Source organism: Leuresthes tenuis, unplaced genomic scaffold (assembly GCF_036924035.1).
Source record: "Leuresthes tenuis unplaced genomic scaffold, fLeuTen1.0.hap1 SCAF_2, whole genome shotgun sequence".
Lineage (NCBI taxonomy): Eukaryota > Metazoa > Chordata > Actinopteri > Atheriniformes > Atherinopsidae > Leuresthes > Leuresthes tenuis.
In genome coordinates this window covers 4,913,763-4,928,205 of record NW_027325356.1, presented here as the reverse complement: position 1 = coordinate 4,928,205, position 14,443 = coordinate 4,913,763, and the positions used below count along the sequence as shown (strand labels likewise).

The 14,443-nt window shown below is 42.6% G+C and overlaps 1 protein-coding gene across 2 annotated transcripts in view; it reads left to right on the top strand.

The window, feature by feature from the left end:
• Positions 1-3,415: 3,415 nt before the first annotated feature.
• pacsin3 (protein kinase C and casein kinase substrate in neurons 3) overlaps positions 3,416-14,443 on the top strand; it is a 42,411-nt gene continuing 31,383 nt past the window's right edge. Inside the window, exons 1-2 of one of the 2 annotated variants that reach the window (XM_072379956.1) lie at positions 3,416-3,829; positions 9,153-9,218. The gene's annotated coding sequence lies outside the window, so the exon portion shown is untranslated. The remainder of the gene's footprint in view (positions 3,830-9,152; positions 9,219-14,443) is intronic. The other variant, XM_072379955.1, reaches the window with a different exon arrangement.

Here is a 14,443-nt window from a genome sequence, read left to right as displayed (position 1 = left end):
AAAGTGCTTTACAGTTACATAAAATCAGAAGAAGGCAAATAAAATCATTCCATAAATATAAAAATAATCATTAATTAATTAAATTAAAAGTGAAGAGTGCAGGTAAAATACTTTCAGTTGTCATATGCACAGCTAAATAAACTGTTTTCAGCCTGGATTTAAACAGAGTTGAGGCCTGTCTCACATCTTCTGGGAGACTGTTCCAGATTTTAGGAGCATAAACCTGAAAGGCAGCCTCAGCTTGTTTAGTCCTGACTCTGGGCACCATCAGGAGACGCCTCTCTGAGGTTCTCAGAGTCCCAGTTGGTTCATATGGCTCTAACATGTCAGAGATATACAGACTTGTACACAAGCAGAGCTGTTTTAAAGTCTGTTCTCTGAGCAACAGGAAGCCGGTGCAGAGACCTGAGCACCGGACTAATATGGTCGTATTTCCTGGTTCTAGTCAGGACTCGAGCAGCAGAGTTCTGGATGTACTGCAGCCATCTTACAGTCCGTTTAAAGCCCAGTGAGCAGGCCGTTACAGTAGTCTAACCTGCTGGAGACAAATGCATGAATTAGTCTGGTTTAGACGCTATTCCTTTGATTCTGGCAACGTTTTTTAGATGGTAAAAAGCTGCTGATGTCATTGATTTAATGTGGCTGTTAAAGTTCAGCTCTGAGTCCAATCTAATTGTATTGCATGTGCTAAAGCCAGATCACATTTAGAAATGGAGCAATCACTCTGACCCAGTTGGTTTACAAAGTGCATTTCAGTTGTATGATGAATCTTTTGTACCTAACACAAAGGAATGTGAAACGCTTCCTTTGTTGTTCCAGCAGTTAAGAAAGAGATGCACCGCCCTCAGTGTTGGCTTATCAGGGTAATTATACATGTTTCATCATGTGGGTACACTCATGTCAGGCTATTGTTAAGAATCCATCAGTGTCTCTCAGGACGCAGGTAACTGGTCATCTTCTTGGTTTCAGAGCCAGACTTCCATAGAGCAGACCTCTGAGGCTGTGTGGGGATATGAAACTGAGGCCCGTCCCTCCGCCTAACTGCCAGCTGCACAATGGCCCAGCTACTGATGCCTTTCCATCTGTTCCCTGTGGGGGACTTTAAGGCCTTGAGTGAGAAGCTCTCCACGGAGAAGCTGCGACGTCTCAAGCGTCCAACTGTGCCTGGAGGTTCATTTGACAACAGAGTATAGCTGGATAGCATCGGGGTCCCGAGAGGAGTCCCAGCTGAGCTTAAAGCTAGAAATGAAGTCGCTTCAGACTTTGAATCTTTTCTTTTCTGTCAGGCAACAATAAACACGAATGTTGATTGGATAAATTACATCTACAAGGCATTGCTGAACAATTAGGTCCAACTTCCCTTATGGCATGGCCAAAAAGGACGGCTTTGGATATGTTGCTGGCAGAAAAACGAGGGGTGTGTAAAACCTTTTGTTGCACCTTTATTCCTAACAATACTTCCCCAGAAGGCAGCATCACTGAGGCCCCAGAGGGACTCGCCTCACTCTCTGCAGAGCTGACAGAGAACTGGGATCAACGACCCCTTCACTGACATGATGGAGACGTTGTTTTTTCCTGCTGACGTTCATCCACAGGTTAAATTCACTGCATCAGCAGCAGAACCACTACAGGACTTAAAGTCAGGTAACTGACCAGGTTTCTGGAATTCTGGAAGGAGTAATTATCATGCCAAGAACAATCTTCATCCACATGAAGCTAAGCGCTCCGCCCCAACTGGATGAAAAGCTGATTTGAAGAGTTCAAATCAGCCAAGTAGCCACCAAACGTTTAACAATCTGCAGCCTCCAACCACTGTCAAGAAATATGTCTGAATTCTCTCCTGAATTGTCCTAAAAGAAGATTAGTTAGGGAATAAGGGGTGGTAAAGACCTCTTTCATGGAAATGAAGTGCTAGAAACCGCTCCTTCCAAGATAGTTTAGCAGTTCCAGACCCAGCCGGACTGATGTTCGGCCGGAAGCAGCCGATTGCAGAGTTGGTGACGGGACTGGACTGGATGAGCTGCATTATTCTAATTAATTATTGTTTATCGTTTATTGTTCATTTTATGTTTCTTAATCACACATACGTATGTCCATTGCCATTCATCTGAATCAACTGTTCGGAGCTGTGAGTAATTAAGTGTTTGGTCACCAAGTGAGGATGGGACCAGAGGAGAAACTTCCCATAAATAAGAATATGAGTTACAGCAAATGGGTTTTTACGCTCCTCTGCACTGCGAACAGTGGACAATTTTAATGTTAAAGATTTAAAATGATTCATTATTAATCGTCTTAGATGATGAGTTTTTACAGTGTTTAATCCTTGTTTTTTCATAGCATAAACAGGAGGGAAATGTTAGAAAAATCATGGAATTATACCATGAGAAAAGCTGTAAGAATATAGGTTTCCTCCTACCTTTTGGTTCTCATAACACTGTAGTTAGTGAAATTGTTTTTGATTGTCTGAACTCGTTTTCCCGTAACACTGAATGGCCAGTAAACATAAATAATGTAAATAGCCACAGTATCATTTTGTGAGTCAGACAACTCTGAGCCAGCTTCCTGACAGGTTGTGCAGACTGGTCTGTCTCTTTCTTGCAAGAAATTAAATACCTCAGACGTATCTGCAAAAATGTAAACTGGCAACAATGAACAGTGAATTTTCAGTAAATTTACTAGTAAAACACAAAGATACACCACTAAAACAGTCACCATGAATAGTTTGGAATATATTTATATAAAATAAAAAGGAGTTTACCTCGGCTTGCTACTTTTATTGTTATTTTAAGTCTTATTATTATTATTATCACGATGCAGCTATTCTTATTGCTATTTCATTGATGACTTTCTTCATATGTGATGCAGTTGCTATTGTGAAGCGCTTTGGTCAGCTGAGGTTGTTTTAATGTGCTATATAAATACATTTTGAATTTAATTGAATATATAATATGTTATCTATATCTTAATATAAGACGATTTAGTCATGATTTAGAATGTAAATACATTTTCTTTCAATGTTTACAAGAGAATTTATGAAACAAACATCTTAAATAGAAGTATATATATATCTTTTGCAGTATGTAATGAAGTTATTGCTTTTATGACTATCCCAAAAATGAATTTTTCTGGATAATCTACAAGAACAAAGTGATATTTCCATCACAAAAAGTTATCTAACAAACACAAACTGGCTCACATGATAAATTCGTGTTTACACATTTTATTCAGTTAGTTTGTGTTCATATACTTTCAGCTCATCACACATGTGAGTAATGTCTTTCATTTTCATTTTGAACCTCGCGCTCAGTTGACCCGGAGTGAAGGAAAGGGTTTGTTTTTTCCCACAGTCCTGGAAGGCAGCATTAAGCCGCGCGGCAGACAGTGAAGGGTTAAACTCTGTAATAGGATGAATGGATATTGTGGAGAGCAGCATCTGATTACACAGACACGCCAGTAGGCATCGGAGGGGAGAGACACTAATCAGCAGGAGAAACAGCTTTTTGTTCCCCTCCGAGGAGCACAAACCCTTCACTTCTTATTTCCACCTCTTTACAGCTTTACTTTCCACCGGGGGGAGCAGAATAAAAGCCGAACCCGCGGTTCTCTTCGGGAGTTTCTGCAGGAGCAGAGCGGCTTGCGGTCGGAGCTTCTCCTCGTATAAATGGCTGAAGGGGGCCGACGGGTGACCGCGGAGTAAAACTCAGGATGTCGCAGTTCGCGGAGCCGTGAACGAAGACAGAGGCGGTGTTTTGAACCGAGTGTCCGTGTTTGGGCCCGACAGGAGGAGGGTTCTGCTTCTGGTTTGTTCCTCCAGGTCGGAGGGAAACAGGTAAGCAGCCTCACCTGCCTGCACATGTTGTCACCCTGAGGACGCTGCCAGACACTGACAGCTGGCTCGCTGCACTTGATTACATCTCCTGATAATTCAACTGTCTCTTAAAGGGGCAAAGTGTTGACCGTTCTTGCATTAAATGTGAAGTTTTTTTTAATTAAAATGCTCTAAAACTGGGCCACTCACATGCACAGTGATAGCTCTAATTTTAAAGCTGCATTTTACAGTTTTTCTAACCACCAGAGGGCAGAAAAAATCCCCAAACTACTTTAACCATGTGCCAAATCACCTGTTCCTTCAGTGTTTCAGAGGGTTTTGTGCAATGTCCAAGTGTCCAAGCAGCAGATATGCCCTCATAGAACAGATGACTGGTGCAGAAACAGCTGGATGCTTTGATCCCACCCAACAAAGAGGTCTTAAATGGACCCAAATGGAAAAAAGTGACTCCAGACTTTTGGAAATTAGCGTCACTTTGTCAGCTGTAGAGACGCTGAATTTGTCTGCATCTATGAGTGAGTCATCCATCCTCCTCACACTGCTGGTTTAAGGCGGGATCGTTGGTTGAAAACAAGCGTCTACGCCGGCTTTATTTGGCCGGTGTGAACATTTCTCTGTTGTTACGGTGCAGTCTCGGGGTGAAAGGTGCGTGGGTGGAGTGCAAAATACGACTGAACTGAAAGTGCTCCGGGCAAAACAAGGTGAAAAAGGTTACACCTCCGTGTGGCTTTTATGGAGAGTGTAAAGCTGATGTTTGGAGGTATCCCTCCACCATAGAGGGTCACGTTTCATGCACATACTGGGGGTGTAGCTTCTAAATAATATCTTAGACCATTTCTACTCCACATAACTGATAACGAACACATCTATCCATTGCAAAAGCTCAGAAACATAGTTTGTGATGTGCAGGAATCCGAGCAAAGGTAGCGCTTAAAGGTCAGTAAGTCGGATATATTTTGGATAGATTTCTTCTTCGTTCCACTTTCTCTCCGTTAGGTCTTCATATTTCCTCTTCTCCATCAAATTTGACCACCGAGACCAACTTTATAGACAAAGTGAACCAGAGCTAAGCTGTCACAAACAGCGGTAGACGCAGAGAGATCGAGTTCGTTGGCGCTTCTGTCCCAGCATGGAACCCGGAGTGACGTGTTTTACATTCACCTTCCCCATTTACACGGTTAAAACGCGTGTTTAAACAGATGGATGAAAACACATGTTTTTATGCTCTTTTCCAGGAGTGAGAATGTTTATTCTCCATTATGTTCACCTGTTTTTTTGTCTCTCTGTGGTGGTTGTGAGCCTGATTCTGGAAACATGGATAATCCCTAAAAAGAAGTGTTATCTGGAATTCTTGTGAACTATCAGAAAGAGCTGAATGCCATGTGTGTTTTTGGGTATCGCCGGGGCAGCTTCAGCTAAGTGACTGATGAGAGACGCCAACGGAAAAGTCTCATGTGTTTCATCACAGTAAAATCAGCAGGTCATGTCACACAGTCCATTTCAGTTGGCATCAGAGGTGCTCACGGGCCTGAACTGGCGTGCATGTGCAGCTGCAGAACACCACTTATACCAACAATGCTGCTGTCGCTCGCTGTGTGGAAGCTGGAGCTATCATGATACTGACGATAATAATAATACCCAAAGAATTACACTCTTTTTTCCCACATAAACTGTGTGGTGTCTCTTTTGGCCGCTGTGATTGGGCAGCGAACGTCATATAATCAGACAGCCCTGGTGTAAACACACATTGATGCAGCGCTGAGCCGACTCTGTTCGGGCAGCAGCTAAAAAAGATTGTTTTTTTGCACAGTTAAGGCTGAACTGCTGTATGAAAAGGGGCTGGTGCTCACAGCTGCCCTTCAGTCGTTGAAATGAGGTTTGAACGGAGAAAGCTTTGCCACTTGAGATGTAAAGAAACAGACTTTCACACCATAAACTGTGTGACGTCTCATTCCCAACATTTACGGGAGCTGCAGCTACGTTAGTTAAGTATTACCAGAAGAATGCCAGATGTACCATTTCAGAACATCTGGTTTGTGTTTGTAAACATCAGTGGTCCATGTTAAGGTTGCATTCTGAAGCATAAGCTGGTTACAGATGCACCACGGGCAGAAGGGCGCTGCAACTCAGTCAGCTGCTGTTAGTGGAGCTGTTTGTGTTTTGTTTGATTTGGTAATTTTCACAAAATAATCCTGTTTATATGATGTCCTGTTTTCATTTTGAGCCAGAAGAGCCAGAAGACCTGACCCATCTGCTGAATGTGCTGAAAACACACAGCAAGCTAAATGAGACTAAAAAGCTGAAGTGAGCAAAAGGTTTTTCTTCCACAGACTCAGCAGGAGAATTTCACCGCTTCTCAGCACGTTTGTTGGTCTTCCTCGATGATGGCGTCATCATTTCAAGCTTAGGCTCTGCAGAAGTTCCATTTTTATGACTTTCACTTTAAACCGGAGGCAGCTTGCAGACCACAGACTTTTCAAAATTAGCTCCACTTGGTTTTCTGAATGTGGGAGGCAGAAGATGTCCTCCAACTTTGGGCTCCAGCTGCTGCCAAGCAAGTGGAATTTCACAGAAACATGAAATATGTCAAAGCAGGGCTTCAACTCCCACGCAGTCTGTCAGCTCTCCTCTTATTGGGCCACTTATCTCTCTTCCAGAAGGTCAGAAACCGGTGAGATCAGGTCAGTGACATCGTTCCTGTGCGGTGCTTTGGTGAAGATCAGTTTTCTCTTTATTTTGCATTTCTCCCTCTCAAAAATTGAAGAATAAACATTTGTCCAAACTTCTGCCACAATCTTGGCTTAGACGAGTGAAATATTGAAATATTTATGTAGGCAGTTGTCTTATATGCGGTGGCGTTGCATCATGTGATGTTTTCTAACCCCGACCATGTATATTTGCACATCTGAACGGAGTCGTGAACTTTCAACTCTTTTCGCTAACATCAGTGAAAGGATATTTCACTTGAAGGTCGGGGGTTTGATACCACCCACCGACGCCTCCTTCCCCCGAACGTGGCATTTAACATCATTAACTCATAAGCACCGATGTCATCAGCACACCTCTGTCCCTAACTCGCCTAAAATGTCATATTAAACCAGGTTGAAGAAAAAACAACAAATTATTGCATTTGAGAAGCAAATATTTGTTATATTTGCTTGTCAGTGACGTCTTACACTGTAAAGAATGGATAAAAATAGAGTTTTCGTTGAACTTTGAAGAGAGTGCAGCATTTCCATCCCGTCACATGTAACAGCAGGGAAGCAGGATCTGCTTTAATCTGCAGTGTTGTGCAGCAGATTGTGTGTCTGTGCCAAGCTGGGGGAGCTGCTGTGGAGGTGGCGCCGCTCCAGTGTGGCCTCACTGATGTGGTTCTGGTCAGAGATGAGCTGGAAGAACAGCTGTGTGTGGGAGCAAGGCTGAGTGCTCTTTTCTTGGACTCTCGCGCCGGGTCTGTTTCCTCTGTGCTTGTTTCTGAAAAGCATCAAAAGATTTGTCAGATGTTGGAGAAGAGAAACACTGAATCACCAATCAGGTTTATTTATTCACAGTGGAGCTGAAATGATCCACAGTTTATTCTGTTATCTGCCCCTGATTTTCCAGCCTCACAGACCTAAAACAGCTGGCTCACCTGCTGATATACAGGCCCTGCATTTGTTCTCACTTCTAACGCAGCTACAGGCAGCTGAGGACTGATTTTCAGACTGACTTTAGCTAGCTTGTGTTTGTGCTTCTGCTTACTGAACGTTTTGTTCGACTCCTCGCTTCCCGCATGGAGAAGTTAACATGACCCAAAACTTACACTTTATACAGAAATGCACTAAGTTTAAATTAAGATGATACAGCTGAGAAATGCATAACACTGACTGGGCAACTTCCAGGGTTTTGCAGAACAAAGCAAAACTTAAATAAGATCAAGAAGCTCATAAGGGTAAAAAAAACTTATAGAAGCAATTTGAAATCATGAACAGAAATTATCATAAAAAGAAAAGAGTCGAAGTAAAAAAAACAAAAGGATTTCAATGACAAATGGTGCACAAATGATTGGTGAAGAGACAGAGACGCGTTCTTTTAGGGATTTTTATGTGATGAGAAGGATCTATTCTAAACTTTACTGGGAACCAGTGAATGGAGGCAAAGACGGGAGAAATGGGATCCTTCTCTCTGGTCTCCTGATTTTGGTAATATTACACAGAACCTGTTTAAAATTTGACTTGAAAGACAAATCCTGTTCAAAATGAATACTGGGAGCCAAGTTAACGCCATCCAGATTTACTATATGGATAGTCAATCTGAGTTTTTAAGAGCAGGAATAATGACCACAGTTTATAGACGAGCCTTTAACATCAGGAACTGAACAGTTTCCTCTGGTTTATTTGGAAAAGTAGAGCTGAATATCATCAGCGTAACGGTGGAAATGCATGTGTCCACACCTGCACACCTCCAAGAACGGTAAAATAATCCAGATTGTGGATCAGGATCAACACCAAGTCAGTCACCTGGATCAGTGGATTATGAAGGATCAGGTTTTTACGCCATCGCACTGACTTCTTTGTGAGTTTAAGGATCTTAAGATTTCACAGCTGAGATTTAAAAAGCAACACATTTCAGGCCTCGTCTCTTGTACTCGATAATAAAGACCTGCCGTGTGCCCAGTGTGTCTTTATTTCACTGTTCTTCTCTCTGTGAAAGAATTAAAGTCCAAAAACAATAGATTTACCCCCTTAATAATGCGTGAAAGCACAATTTACCGAGCTTTTAATCCTGAGGAGTCAAATATCCGTAATAGTACGCATTCCATTGAATTTCTTTGAACCGTTTTTGTTTCAGATCTTCCACATTAATCTGTAAATGAAAGCAGATATGAAAAGCAGGTTCAATGTGCTTCATCGTCTTCGAGAACATTTAAGAATATAAAGAAGCATGATGTCTGTTTTTTTATTTTTTAAAGTGGGTATAGTGGGAAATTGTTCTAATTTTACAGCCCGACACTCCCTTTCCAGCTCTCTGTGCAGGCAGGTAATAATAGAGGTGTGAGCTAACTGCTCTGACCAGGCGCCGCTGCTGTTTCGTTAGGATTTCACTACATGCTCCATGTGTGGCATTTCGCCGTGACTCCCAGAATGTGCCACCCTCCAACCAGCACCGAGCCTTAAAGCAGGCAGCTCGCTCTGCCCCGTCTCAGCGCTGCCGGTCTGCGGGGGGGTCTGATCTAACCGCTTGCTGCTTCGCTGTCTAACAAACCTCTCTGTGTTTTCCCTTTGCTGTCGCTCCTGCTCCGGGGGGACCTTCCCCTCCCCGTCTGCCCCCTTTCACCTCTCAGGCCGGTGGAGACAGAGGCTGTCTTCTGTTCGGACTTCTGTCCATCTCTGTTTTCATCTCTGATAAGGTAAGTTCTTCTGTCACTTTGGGCTCTACTGAGGATCTTTTTATGTGTGTGTGTGTGCTGCATTCTGTTAATCGTCATGCTCGATGAGCTGCTGTTAACTCAAAACATTGTTTTGAACCCTAAAATCTGGTTTAAACTGCTACAGCTGCTACATATTTGAGTTTGATTGTATCTCTCTGTAGCTGAAGCCACGAACTTCAACTCTCAGTGAAGTGAGAGGATTTTCTAGCTAATTGCATAACTCACCACCTTTCTGAACAACTTAGGATTACACATAGTGCTTCGTACTTCACATTTGTTCATAACTAGACGGATCTTATCGTACAAATTAGGACCGTTGACACTTCAGATAGTGGAGTAGGATGAGCTGATGTGATGAGCCTTACCTCATCAGACCCTCTTTGGAACTTTAACTCTTCTTTGCTGGAGTTTGTCAGCTCAGCAGCTGCTTTTTGTGCAAACCGGCCGTAGGTTAGTGCAGAAAACTGCAGCCTCTTTACTTCCCACATCATGTCATGTGATTGGACACACTGAGTATTCTTAGACAACAAGTAATCCCGTGTTGTTCTGACTCACCTCAGCAGAGTTATTCTTAGCTTGGGTTTTGGTGATAGTAGATGTGCATTTTCTGTTTGACTCTATTCTGAGTGTTGGGTAGTAATGATACAGTAGATAGCAGATGATGATGAATGCATGCTGTGAAAACAAACTGCATCGTCCTTTCATTTGTTATCCTTCCAAAGATGCTTAATGTTCTGTTTGACCTCATTTTTTTGTATAAACAGATCATTACATCAATGTAAGAACCTTAAGTGTTTATGTTGTTATCCCAACAGTAAAAATAAAGAATAAATGTCTGAATTTAGTGAATGGAAGTGATGAGAAGAATCTAAAAATCGTGAGGTGGTTTTTACCTGTTTTAAAGAAGACTCGAATGGAAACGATTTAGGAAATTCCGTTTGACCTGGAAAGGGTTAAAGTGGCGTGACGTGTTTTTGGTCTGAGTCATCAAAGGATAAACTGAAAGTAATTACCAAAGAAAGACTCTTTCTGTTTTCTCTTTATTCATTCTCACCACAGTTGTTGTTGTCCTCCTCAAGGTTTTTTATGTTTCCAGCTGGAACAACTACTTCTTTTAATGAATTATTGCCACGAGCAGCGCAGCCCATTCCATGGCGCTACGTAGCCTTGCTTTTTCATTTTAAACCAGTAATTACAGACAGAATCTTTGTATCCTCACAGTTTTGCACGAGCCGCTGGGTGTGCAGTAGGGCTGTAGCGATACACTAATCTCACGATACGATACACGACATTCGACCAACGATTCTATACGATTTTACACGATATTTTTTTAAGTGATTTTTCGGGACAGTGTGATTTGACATGAGTCGTCGCTGATTGGACTCGTGGTCTGACCTTTGAACCTTTAGGACAATACCGCCAGACAAATGGAAACAAGCAAATATTTCACAAACGTGTCTTCAGCGAACGCAGACTCATGTTTATGTTGTGAATATTACATCATCAACCTGCTTGTTTTACTTGCTAAATACCATAAACACAAATCCAAATTCTCTGATCACAAACCATCTTTTTTTATTTTTGAGAAGGAGCTCAAACAATAAATTACAACAATCCTACATTCTATAAACAGAAAAGCAATCAAAACTGAGCCATGGAGCTATGCACTTTATATCGTATTATACAAACTAATTTATCACCGTTTTGTATAATGTGACCCCCCTGGCATTGTTTTGTATTATGTTAATGTTCTGGGTCAATACTTGTGGCTGAAAAATCGATACTTTATCGGGAAACAAAATATCGATATATATATATATCGCGGTATCGATTAAAACCGCTCAGCCCTCGTGTGCAGAGGCTTCATCGTCTTAATTGGCTGCATCTGTGAAAGCGTGAATAAAAATCTTACCTGGTGAGTCTTCCAGGGTCATCAGGCTTGGTTTATGGTCGATGATCTTAACCTTCAGAATGTAACGTGTTTGCGAGCAGGTCGGTCGTTATAGGATCCTAGGCGTCTTTACCCGTAAAGGTACAATTATTGCACGTGTTTCACGGATAAGTTGCAGCTGTTATGGTGACCGTAGCTCTCGGACCGCTGCTGCTGTTGTTCCTGCACTGTAGAGACATTAAAAGGAGGACTGAAGTTGCAGGTATGAACGGTTAAGATGGCGTTCTGACGCTGTGCCGCCCGCAGACTTCAGTCTCTCTGCAGCAGTGCACCCTGCCTCAGTTATTTTTGCTAAACGGACGCATGTGTCATACCTTACTTTTCTGAGGCTGAAACCCTTTGAAAAAGATCAGCTACACTTTGGGAGCGACATTAAAGGATTAGCGGATTAGTTAAAGGCAGAGCACCTCATGTCTGTGCAGTAAATATAAAGTTATCACTCACAGCCTGTTAGCAAGTTAATACTGTGATCAGTTTTTCAGCTCCTGTAATGCATTTTGTCACATTTGTGTCGTAAGACTACAATAAAGTCTCGGGGTGTTTTCGGTTGAAACATTGACTCGTTGCAAAGCACCAAATTTATATCGATAAACTTGTTTTTTGGGTATATTTAACCCCCTGACTGACCTCAGTTGCCATCTACCAGGACAGATAAAGCTTGATTTTAGGTCTCAGAGGAGCTACAATGTGTTTTTATTTTTACCACCAGCAATCATTTCGTAATCATTATGACCACGGCTATCATTTTCTTTCCTGAAACAGTGAGTCTCTCATTTCACAGCAGGACACACAGCAGCACTCGGCCCCACAGCTGCTTCTCACTCTATAACATACAGCCAGCTGTTGGCCGCAGAGAAGAATCTCCAACTTCTGTTCGTGTCTCTCGATGTTTGCGGCCCCCAGGCCTCACATGCAGCCACAGCATTTAACTGCACACACTGAAACTTTGCTGGAATGCAGAATAGCTTCTAGACGTGGGGTCTCCACATGCTTCACATGTCGCCTGGCTGCATTGAAACAGTTAGTTTACATTAATCAGATTAATGGCTGTGAGTTTTCCAGTGGAGCTTATGAGGTCTGGACCAGCCTCTCTATCAGTCACTCACTCCTCATCCCTCCCTCAGCTGGTCTTTCCCCTCCTCCTCCTCGCTGGCTTGACCCACTTCTCAGTAAACCAACAACCAGAATCTCCTACTGTCCCTTCTTTTCTCTCTCCTCCCATCAGCCAGCTCTTTAGCAGCCCTGTATTCGACACAGATTGTATTCTGGATCAGATGATCGACTATCCTTATCTCTGACCATCTTATCCATGCAAACCCAGCCACAGGCTCTCTACTGGAAGCAGAAGTAGTTTAACGTCATGCTGTGAACTGGTCTGCAGGTCTTTAAGATGGCTTAACGCAACAAAAGTAACGTTTAATGCAAAAGTGATAACTTCCTCCACAACGTCTAAATCTTCCACTGAAATATTTACTCTTTGAAACGACATACTGTTAGCCTCCTAACATTTTATAGCATTAGAAATACCACTGTTGGCCGTCGTTAGGCTCATTCAACTGCGGCTGAGTCGTAAGCCGCCACTTCTACATCCAACTGTATCTTTATCTGTAATGCAGAGAGGAGCAGCGCGAAGGACACAAAGTCTCTGCTGTAGTTGATACATTTGTCCACTTGTCGTATTAGTTTCACAGTTCACTGGTGGAAACGTTTGCTTTCTGTTGGGCAGCTTTCATGTGACATGTAAGCATGTTGATTTTTGTCTAAATGAATGTGGAAAACTTTCAGATTCAGTTTTATTTGCGTCCCCGTAGTGTTGCAAAAGACAGCAATGGGAGGGGGGGGACGATAACTTTTGTGCTGCTTGGTCTGAAAATTCTATGTGTCCCGTTGAAACTGGACAATCTGCGTGACCTGAAATGCTTTTTGAAGGTTTTTGATCAAATTCAAAATGGCGGAAAATCTAATTAGGAATTAATAATAATTAGTTGGACTCGTCTCGATCCAAGGATTAATTTGTGAAATTTGGATCAACGAGTCCAAAGTTATGCAGCTGAATGCACTTCAGACTTTGACGTGTTGGTGGCGCTGGAGAGTTCACTGTCCTGACTGCGTGTGCCAAGTTTCAAAACTGTTCAACATAGCATTCATGGGGCTGCCAGAGACTTCAATTGCTGTAGAAAGTAGATCGATAATAAGAAAAGCTAAAAACACAGTGGGGGCCTTCGCTGCTCGGCCCCCAATAAAGAACATACGACTAAAAGTCTAAGAGGGAGGGAGAGTACAGTGGGCTCAGACAACTTCAGTAGCAGCACATTCAAAGTGGAGAACAGTGCGTATCATCAACTTCTGCCACATGGAGACAGGAAACTAAAACCAATATCAACCAATCAGGCACGACTCCTCCTCCCCTGTCCTGGATTCTAAAGGGAAATGGCTGCAGGGACGAAGGAGTCCCCTCTTTTCTCTTTAGACTGTTGGGACAATGTGGACGTCATGAAACAGGAGCTTGAATGGAAAAGAGGAGCAGAGACTTGTAGACTGATCGATCTGTGCAGGGAGTAGAGTCACGAAAACTTATTTTAGACTCTGTTGTGAAGCTGCTGAGGAGCAAAGTCGGTGTTACACTTTCTGCCGAAAATCAAGTTGTTCTAACTTAAACCGAGAAGCTGTGAGGTGTAAATGATTAAAAGAATAAGCAGGTGTTGCAGTTCTGAGCTAAAGTCGCTCAGTTGAAAGCGTGAAGTGAAAGAAGAGGTGAAAGAAGAGGATTTTTCATCCTCTGCAGACGTGATCTGTTTTAATCATGAAAAGATTGGAGATGTGAGCAGAAAGTGTGAAAGGATGGCTTCCAGGTTGAGCTGTGTTTTTATAACACAACCTGCATGAGACGGCTGGCGTTTGAGTCTTTGTGATGAAAGGACGATCAAAGAGGTGTGGATTCGTTTATCTGCTGTGTGATAGTTGCTCTGGCTGCATCTATGTTTCCTGCACAGGCTTCGGCTGAATTTACTGGAGCGTGACAAACCTGTTTCATCTGTCCTGGAATCTTGATTTTTGTTGCTGTAGCATCGAAACCAAAAGCTGCTTCTTTGTTTTTTTTTTACTTCGAACTTCCTGAATATGTCTGGCCTCGTGTGTCTCTGCCGCCTTTCTTTTCTTTTGAGAGTCAGAGATCCGCTCGGCTCATCTGTCAAAAGTTGCTCTCTTCCCTCTCGTCTTACAATCTCTCGTGGTTCGGCCTTTTCCATCATTT